This window comes from Rhyacophila brunnea, unplaced genomic scaffold (assembly GCF_057557595.1).
Source record: "Rhyacophila brunnea isolate RB1 unplaced genomic scaffold, BYU_Rbru_1.0 scaffold_10, whole genome shotgun sequence".
Taxonomy (NCBI): Eukaryota; Metazoa; Arthropoda; class Insecta; order Trichoptera; family Rhyacophilidae; genus Rhyacophila; species Rhyacophila brunnea.
Window position 1 is genome coordinate 45309503 of NW_028232752.1, and position 10000 is coordinate 45319502.

A 10000-nucleotide genomic window follows, 5' to 3' on the forward strand; every position below is an offset into this window, starting at 1 on the left:
AAGCGAGACATCCGTCGTCGACGACGAGGTCGCTGCTTCGGCCGTCGACGACGGACGAGAGCGCCGCTTAAAGCGTGACACGGGCCCGCCTGGCCAGCTAAATCTGAGTCCCGCCGGCATCGTGCACTTCACACGTCCCACTCGTCGAAATGAAGACAATGAAATTTAATTATCTTACGATTACGTTCATGCCTTATGACGATATAATATTGATATTTCATAATAATATAATATGATGGATGTAAAAAAAAAAGATTTTTTTTTTATTTATTTAAATTAGCTTAGGTTAGGTTAGGTAAGGTTTATTTTAATTTTTTTTTTTTTTTTTTTTTTAATTCTTCGTTATATATATAATGTTAATAATATGATGGATGTAAAAAAAAAGATTTTTTTTTTTAATTTAAACTAGCTTAGGTTAGGTTAGGTAAGGTTAGGTTAGGTTAGGTTAGGTTAGGTTAGGTTAGGTTAGGTTAGGTTAGGTTTGGTTAGGTTAGGTTAGGTTAGGTTAGGTTAGGTCAGGTTAGGTTTATGTAAGGTTAGGTTGGGTTTAGTTGGCGAACGAACGTCGTCGACGAGAGCGCCGTTTAAAGCGAGACATCGCCGTTTCGGCCGTCGACGACGCACGAGAGGGCCGCTTAGAGCGCGACACGTGGCCCGCCTGGCGAGCTAAATCGTCGTGCATCGTGCACTTCACGTCCGACTCTCGCCGCGTTCGGCGGCGTGCGTATTATGACGATATTATGTTATCGACATGTCAACGGTATATGATATCTATCATAATAATATATGTTGGATGAAAAATAATGAAAAATTATTTTAACATCAAATTTTACCGCTAGAACTCGCCCTCGCGCTTTACTTACCTATTCCTATGTTGAACGTCGAAATGAAGACAATGAAATATTCTTTCAGGTGAGGCGTATCGGGCGCATTTAAAATGATCAGTGACACGCTCGTTGATCACGTTTATGCCCTATAACGATATGATATTGATATTTTTTTATGGTATTCATCATAATAATAAATGATGTATGAAAAAAAAAATTGGTTAGTTTAGGTTAGGTTAGGTCACGTTAGGTATGATTAGGTTAGGTTAGGTTAGTTTTTGTTTAGGATAGGTTAGGTTAGTTTTTGTTTAGGTTAGGTTTGTTTTTGTTTAGGTTAGTTTTTGCTTAGGTTAGGTTAGTTTTTGTTTAGGTTAGTTTAGGTTAGGTTAGGTTAGTTTAAGTTAGGTTAGGTTAGTTTTTGTTTAGGTTAGGTTAGGTTAGTTTTTGTTTAGGTAAGGTTAGGTAAGGTTAGATTAGGTAAGGTTAGGTTAGGTTTAGTTTAGGTTAGGTTGTGTTAGGTTAGGTAAGGTTATGTTAGGTTATGTTAGGTTAGGTTAGGTGAGGTGAGGTTAGGTCAGGTCAGCGAACGGACGTAGTCGACGAGAGCGCAGCTTTTAGCGAGACATGGGCCCTCCTGGCTAGCTAAATCTGCGTCCCTCCGGCATGTCAAGTAGACGATGCCGGCGGGACGCAGATTTAGCTAGCCAGGAGGGCCCATGGCTCGCTTAAAGCGGCGCTCTCGTCGACTACGTTCGATCGCTAACCTGACCTAACCTCACCTCACCTAACCTAACCTAACATAACCTAACATAACCTTACCTTACCTAACACAACCTAACCTAAACTAAACCTAACCTAACCTAACCTTACCTAATCTAACCTTACCTAACCTAACCTAAACAAAAACTAACCTAACCTAAACTAACCTAATCTAACCTAAACTAACCTAACCTAACCTAACCTAACCTAACCTAACCTAACCTAACCTAACCTAACATAATATTACCTAATTTTTTTTTTCATACATCATATCTTATCATGATGGAAAAAAAAATTAGAAATTTAAAAAAAAAAAATTAACCAAACAAATTACCAAAATATATATTCGCAATTCGCAATTCGAAATTTCAAATGAAAGATTAAACCCAAAGAGAATCGTCAATTTTGCCTTTTGTAGTGATATTTCGGTCACGCGGTCGGTAGTACGGCGCTTTATCAATGCTATGCTACATTTTGTTTGGCACTCTTGACGGTTTGCGAACGAAGTACGAGACCGCGGCTTAAAGCGAGACATGCATCGACGACGCACGAGAGCGCGACACGTGGCCCGCCTGGCGAGCTAAATCGTCGTGCATCGTGCACTTCACGTCCGCCTCTCGCCGGTTCGGCGGCGTGCGTATTATGACGATAATATGTTATCGATATATGATATCTATCATAATATTGTATGATGGATGAAAAAAAAATGTTTTTTTTTTTTCAATTTAAATTAGATAGGGTTTAGGTTAGATAAGGTTAGGTGAGGTTTATTTAAATTTTTTTTATTTCTGCTTTTATTGAATTCCTTGGTTTTTCGTACGAGGGTTATTACTTCACTATTACATTGTTCATATTTCATTTACATTATTAACAGTACGGCGCTTTATCAATACTATGCTACATTTTGTTTGGCACTCTTGACGGTTTGCGAACGAAGTACGAGACCGCGGCTTAAAGCGAGACATGCATCGACGACGCACGAGAGCGCGACACGTGGCCCGCCTGGCGAGCTAAATCGTCGTGCATCGTGCACTTCACGTCCGACTCTCGCCGGTTCGGCGGCGTGCGTATTATGACGATAATATGGTTAGGTTAGGTCAGGTTAGGTTTATGTAAGGTTAGGTTGGGTTAAGTTGGCGAACGAACGTCGTCGACGAGAGCGCCGTTTAAAGCGAGACATCCTTCGACGACGAGGTCGCTGCTTCGGCCGTCGACGACGGACGAGAGCGCCGCTTAAAGCGTGACACGGGCCCGCCTGGCCAGCTAAATCTGAGTCCCGCCGGCATCGTGCACTTCACACGTCCCACTCTCGCCGGTTCGTGCGTATTTAAACGACATTATATTATCGTTATGTCAATGGTATATTATACCTATCATAATAATGTATGATGAATGAAAAGAAATGAAAAATTATTTCAACATCAAATTATACCGCTAGAACTAGACAATGAAATTATCTTACGATTACGTTCATGCCTTATGACGATATAATATTGATATTTCATAATAATATAATATGATGGATGTAAAAAAAAAGATTTTTTTTTTTTTATTTTAATTAGCTTAGGTTAGGTTAGGTAAGGTTAGGTAAGGTTTATTTTAATTTTTTTTTTTTTTTTTTTTTTTTTTTTTTTAATTCTTCGTTATATATATATAATGTTAATAATATGATGGATGTAAAAAAAAAGATTTTTTTTTTTTTTATTTAAATTAGCTTAGGTTAGGTTAGGTAAGGTTAGGTTAGGTTAGGTTAGTTTTTGTGTTTGGGTTAGGTTAGGTTAGTTTAGGTTAGGTTAGGTCTGCGAACGAACGTCGTCGACGAGAGCGCCGTTTAAAGCGAGACATCGCCGTTTCGGCCGTCGACGACGCACGAGAGGGCCGCTTAGAGCGCGACACGTGGCCCGCCTGGCGAGCTTAATCGTCGTGCATCGTGCACTTCACGTCCGACTCTCGCCGCGTTCGGCGGCGTGCGTATTATGACGATATTATGTTATCGACATGTCAACGGTATATGATATCTATCATAATAATATATGTTGGATGAAAAATAATGAAAAATTATTTTAACATCAAATTTTACCGCTAGAACTCGCCCTCGCGCTTTACTTACCTATTCCTATGTTGAACGTCGAAATGAAGACAATGAAATATTCTTTCAGGTGAGGCGTATCGGGCGCATTTAAAATGATCAGTGACACGCTCGTTGATCACGTTTATGCCCTATAACGATATGATATTGATATTTTTTTATGGTATTCATCATAATAATAAATGATGTATGAAAAAAAAAATTGGTTAGTTTAGGTTAGGTTAGGTCACGTTAGGTATGATTAGGTTAGGTTAGGTTAGTTTTTGTTTAGGATAGGTTAGGTTAGTTTTTGTTTAGGTTAGGTTTGTTTTTGTTTAGGTTAGTTTTTGCTTAGGTTAGGTTAGTTTTTGTTTAGGTTAGTTTAGGTTAGGTTAGGTTAGTTTAAGTTAGGTTAGGTTAGTTTTTGTTTAGGTTAGGTTAGGTTAGTTTTTGTTTAGGTAAGGTTAGGTAAGGTTAGATTAGGTAAGGTTAGGTTAGGTTTAGTTTAGGTTAGGTTGTGTTAGGTTAGGTAAGGTTATGTTAGGTTAGGTTAGGTGAGGTGAGGTTAGGTCAGGTCAGCGAACGGACGTAGTCGACGAGAGCGCAGCTTTTAGCGAGACATGGGCCCTCCTGGCTAGCTAAATCTGCGTCCCTCCGGCATGTCAAGTAGACGATGCCGGCGGGACGCAGATTTAGCTAGCCAGGAGGGCCCATGGCTCGCTTAAAGCGGCGCTCTCGTCGACTACGTTCTTTCGCTAACCTGACCTAACCTCACCTCACCTAACCTAACCTAACATAACCTAACATAACCTTACCTTACCTAACACAACCTAACCTAAGCTAAACCTAACCTAACCTTACCTAATCTAACCTTACCTAACCTAACCTAAACAAAAACTAACCTAACCTCAACTAACCTAATCTAACCTAAACTAACCTAACCTAACCTAACCTAACCTAACCTAACATAATATAACCTAATTTTTTTTTTCATACATCATATCTTATCATGATGGAAAAAAAAATTAGAAATTTAAAAAAAAAAATTTAACCAAACAAATTACCAAAATATATATTCGCAATTCGCAATTTGAAATTTCAAATGAAAGATTAAACCTAAAGAGAATCGTCAATTTCGCCTTTTGTAGTGATATTTCGGTCACGCGGTCGGTAGTGCGGCGCTTTATCAATGCTATGCTACATTTTGTTTGGCACTCTTGACGGTTTGCGAACGAAGTACGAGACCGAGACGAGACCGTACGAGACGAAGTACGAGACCGCGTCCGCCTGGCAAGCTATATTTGCGTCGTATCGGCATTTCAGCCCACCCTCGACCGTTCGGTGGCGAGCGTAATATAACGTTCTCATAATGATATTTATTTCAATGGTTTTATATCATTCATAATGATGGATGAAAAAAAAAAAAAAAAAAAAAAAAAATTGAAATTAAAAAAAAAAAATTATCCAAATTACCAAAATATATATTCGCAATTCGCAATTCGAAATTTCAAATGAAAGATTAAACCTAAAGAGAATCGTCACCTTCGCCTTTTGTAGTGTTATTTCGGTTACGCGGCCGGTAGTGCGCCGCGTTTACACTATAATGTGTGAGGGAAAATGTACGCAGGAGAGAACTGTACGATAAAATAATGGCGACGGATTATTGCGCTACCCAACATTGCCGTGTCCGTATTCGTTGTTGTTGTCGTCTGGGTCTCTCCCCTCATCCATCGTATGTATAGCAGTGGGTTGTCGTCTTTGACAAGACTTCCTTCACGGCGTTCGCAAACTGCGGCGGCCATTCGGCCGCGTCGGCGGTACATTTGCGAGACGAGACACTCACCCGGCGTGCGATTATATTTCGTCGCCGCGGCCTATGCGATCGCATCACTCTGGAGTTCCGCGCTAGCAGAATCATCCTGTCGAGTGACGGCGGACGGCGTTTCAGCCTCCGTCGCTCCGTTTACCGCGCCGACGGCGTGCGTTTTCGGTGTGCACGTTTTACGATGGGAAATTGAGAAACGCGGAGCACGATCTCGTGCTCTGTGCGTATGTATGCATACAATCCGTTGTATCTCGTGCGTCGGCACGTTAAAAATCGAAAGAGAGAGCCAGCGTCGCCCGCCGGGTGACTCCGGTGCGCGTTCGCGTGTGACGTGTGGATCGCGGGTGTCGGCGCGCCCAGTGCGCGCGCGCCCGCGGCCTCGCAGAGCAGCTCCCTGGTTGATCCTGCCAGTAATCATATGCTTGTCTCAAAGACTAAGCCATGCAAGTCTCAGTATGAGCCTAATTAAGGTGAAACCGCGAATGGCTCAATATATCAGTTTTGGTTCCTTAGATCGTACACAGTTACTTGGATAACTGTGGCAATTCTAGAGCTAATACATGCAAACGTAATTCTGAACGGGAACGTGAGGAATGCTTTTATTAGATCAAAAACCAATCGGCGGTCGGCGCTCGCGTCGTCCGTCGCTCTTCGAGATGACTCTAGATAACTTTGAGCTGATCGCACGGTCTAGCACCGGCGACGCATCTTTCAAATGTCTGCCTTATCAACTGTCGATGGTAGTTTATGCGACTACCATGGTTGTCACGGGTAACGGGGAATCAGGGTTCGATTCCGGAGAGGGAGCCTGAGAAACGGCTACCACATCCACGGAAGGCAGCAGGCGCGCAAATTACCCACTCCCGGCACGGGGAGGTAGTGACGAAAAATAACGATACGGGACTCGTCCGAGGCCTCGTGATCGGAATGATTACACTTTAAATCCTTTAACGAGGATCCATTGGAGGGCAAGTCTGGTGCCAGCAGCCGCGGTAATTCCAGCTCCAATAGCATATACTAAAGTTGTTGCGGTTAAAAAGCTCGTAGTTGAAATTGTGTCCTGCGGTGTCGGTCTACCGACTGCGGTACGACAGGCACGTCTGCGGGGCTTCTCGCCGGTGCGTCCTTCGCCATCCGGCGTCGGTCGGCCGCAAGGTCGGCCGTTCGCCGAGGCGGGCCGTCGCGGCTGTTTACTTTGAACAAATTAGAGTGCTCAAAGCGGGCTAAGTTTTGCCTGAATATTGTACGCATGGAATAATAGAATAGGACCTCGGTTCTGTTTTGTTGGCTTTCTGATACCAGAGGTAATGATTAATAGGGACAACTGGGGGCATTCGTATTGCGACGTTAGAGGTGAAATTCTTGGATCGTCGCAAGACGGACTAAAGCGAAAGCATTTGCCAAAGGTGTTTTCATTAATCAAGAACGAAAGTTAGAGGTTCGAAGGCGATTAGATACCGCTGTAGTTCTAACCATAAATGATGCCAGCCAGCGATCCGCCGAAGTTTCATTATTTTAACCCGGTGGGCAGCTCCCGGGAAACCAAAGCTTTCGGGCTCCGGGGGGAGTATGGTTGCAAAGCTGAAACTTAAAGGAATTGACGGAAGGGCACCACCAGGAGTGGAGCCTGCGGCTTAATTCGACTCAACACGGGAAAACTCACCAGGCCCGGACACTGGAAGGATTGACGGATTAACAGCTCTTTCTCGATTCGGTGGGTGGTGGTGCATGGCCGCTCTTAGTTGGTGGAGCGATTTGTCAGGTTAATTCCGGTAACGAACGTAACTCTAGCCTATTAAATAGACGTACAACCGGTATCACGAGGGTCCGCGCGCGTCCGTGTCCTTTGGCGTTCTGCGTCGGAGGCGCGGGCGCGTCGCGGTCTTCACTACCGGCGTACAATGAAAATCTTCTTAGAGGGACCGGCGGTATATATAGCCGCACGAGATTGAGCAATAGCAGGTCTGTGATGCCCTTAGATGTCCTGGGCCGCACGCGCGCTACACTGAAGGGATCAGCGTGTCCTCCTTGGCTTAACGGCCCGGGTAACCCGATGAAACCCCTTCGTGATAGGGATTGGGGTTTGCAATTCTCCCCCATGAACGAGGAATTCCTAGTAAAAGCGAGTCACCAGCTCGCGTTGATTGCGTCCCTGCCCTTTGTACACACCGCCCGTCGCTACTACCGATGGATGATTTGGTGAGGTCTTCGGACTGGCGCGCGGAAGCTCCTCGTGGGCCTCTGACGCGCCGGAAAGTTTGACCGAATTTGATCATTTAGAGGAAGTAAAAGTCGTAACAAGGTTTCCGTAGGTGAACCTGCGGAAGGATCATTTCCTGTGCGAAACGAACATGTGCGCGTGTACGCGTAACGTGTAATTTTTTTTTTTTATATAAATTTATTTTGCACATCTCGCATGTGCATTATGAAATATATAATATGCCGAAAACGAAACAATATAACAACAACAATATGTAATCACTAGATTACCCTGAACGGCGGATCACTCGGCTCGTGGGTCGATGAAGAACGCAGCTAAATGCGCGTCAGAGTGTGAACTGCAGGACACATGAGCATCGACATTTCGAACGCACATTGCGGTCCGAGCAAGACGTAGTTTGTCGACGGACCACTCCTGTTTGAGGGTCGCGTACACCAGAAACACCAGACTGCGAACGGTCATATAACACACACACACACACTTGTGTGTGTGTGTGTGTGTGGCTGTTCGCGAGCAGTTGCCGGCGTCGCCAGGTCGGCGGGGGGGGGGGATAGGTCGCGTGCACACGCACGCCTCCGCCACCCACCCGTCCTTCCGGGCGTCCGGTCAAATATTTATCGACGCCTGTTGTCGGGCGCGCCCTGTGCGAATGTAGCGCCTCAGTGCGCTCGCATCGGGCGCTCGCTTCGCGCGCACGCACTGGAACGTGGCGTGAGCGCGGTGACTTGCAAAAGCCGCTGCGCACACACGCACACAACCCGTAAAAGGCGTCGCCGCGCGTGAGTCTGAGCGCTCGCATGCGTCATTTTGCACGCAAACTGTTTGTCGACCTCAAATCAGGAGAGATCACCCGCCGAACTTAAGCATATCAGTAAGCGGAGGAAAAGAAACTAACGAGGATTCCCCGAGTAGCGGCGAGCGAAACGGGAAGAGCCCAGCGCTGAATCCTGCGGCCCCGGCGGGCCGCCGGGAAATGTAGCGTTCGGGAGGAGAATTATACATACACGCGCGGTCATTAGTCACGGCTGCCAGTCCAAGTTCATCTTGAACGGGGCCGTTTACCCGTAGAGGGTGCCAGGCCCGTGGTGACGGTAGCCGGCCGCGACGGTCTCTCTCCCCAGAGTCGGGTTGCTTGAGAGTGCAGCCCTAAGCGGGTGGTAGACTCCATCTAAGGCTAAATACTACCACGAGACCGATAGCGAACAAGTACCGTGAGGGAAAGTTGAAAAGAACTTTGAAGAGAGAGTTCAAGAGTACGTGAAACCGTTCAGGGGTAAACCTGTGGAACTCAAACGAGCGAACGGGGAGATTCATCGCTCTTCCGCCGGGGTCCGCGTCTCGCCGCTCACCCTCTGCCGACGCGCCTTCGCGGGTGCGCCGGCAGGGGGGGGCGCGGGTTCGCCGACGGGCCCCCGGAGTGCGTGCACTTCTCCCTCAGTATAACACCGCGACCCGTCGCGCTGCGGTCGAATGCGCCGTGCGGTTGTCCCGTCCCTCGACGAGGGGCGGAGCCGCGGCGTCCACGGCCGCCGCACGCGACGGTAGAGAACGAGGTTCGCGTCCGCCCGGCTTCGGCCGGTCGTCCGTCGCGCCGCAGCGGCGACCTTCGTGCGGCCCCCGGCGCCTCGTGCGCCGCGGGTGTCGCGCGTCGGCCGTCGTGGTTAGCGGCGCGCTCTCGGACGGGACGCGTCCCGGTCGGCGGTGGGTTTGTTTTGGGCACTCACAGGACCCGTCTTGAAACACGGACCAAGGAGTCTAGCATGTGCGCGAGTCATTGGGATTTTTTTACACTAAACCCAGAGGCGCAATGAAAGTGAAAGGCGCGGCCTCGGTCGCGCCGGAGGGAAGATGCGCGGACCGTTTCCGCGGTCCCGCCGCATTCCCGAGGCGTTTCGAAAAAGCCACCGTTGTTATTATCGAGACGCACTGAGAGCGTACACGCTGGGACCCGAAAGATGGTGAACTATGCCTGGTCAGGTCGAAGTCAGGGGAAACCCTGATGGAGGACCGAAGCGATTCTGACGTGCAAATCGATCGTCGGAACTGGGTATAGGGGCGAAAGACTAATCGAACTATCTAATAGCTGGTTCCATCCGAAGTTTCCCTCAGGATAGCTGGCGCTCGAGAAATATGTTCGCGCCCCTCGCGGGCGCGCTACATTCACACAGTCTCATCCGGTAAAGCGAATGATTAGAGGCATTGGGGCCGAAACGGCCTCAACCTATTCTCAAACTTTAAATGGGTGAGATCTCCGTCTTGCTCGAAGATGAAGTCGGAGCTCGGATGGGAGTGCCAAGTGG

General features: G+C 47.0%; 3 non-coding genes across 3 annotated transcripts in view; all 3 read left to right on the forward strand.

Annotated features, from left to right (window-relative positions):
* The first annotated feature begins 5870 nt into the window (after nucleotides 1–5870).
* On the forward strand, nucleotides 5871–7814 carry LOC147079314 (small subunit ribosomal RNA). The gene has a single exon (XR_015071711.1). It is a non-coding gene; the product is annotated as a small subunit ribosomal RNA (ribosomal RNA).
* A 152-nt stretch (nucleotides 7815–7966) lies between these two features.
* LOC147079315 (5.8S ribosomal RNA) lies at nucleotides 7967–8128 on the forward strand. Its single transcript, XR_015071676.1, has one exon. It is a non-coding gene; the product is annotated as a 5.8S ribosomal RNA (ribosomal RNA).
* A 398-nt stretch (nucleotides 8129–8526) lies between these two features.
* The window catches only part of LOC147079316 (large subunit ribosomal RNA), a 4110-nt gene continuing 2636 nt past the window's right edge, over nucleotides 8527–10000 (forward strand). Inside the window, exon 1 of the ribosomal RNA XR_015071727.1 lies at nucleotides 8527–10000. This exon is cut by the window's right edge and continues 2636 nt beyond it. This is a non-coding gene — a ribosomal RNA (large subunit ribosomal RNA).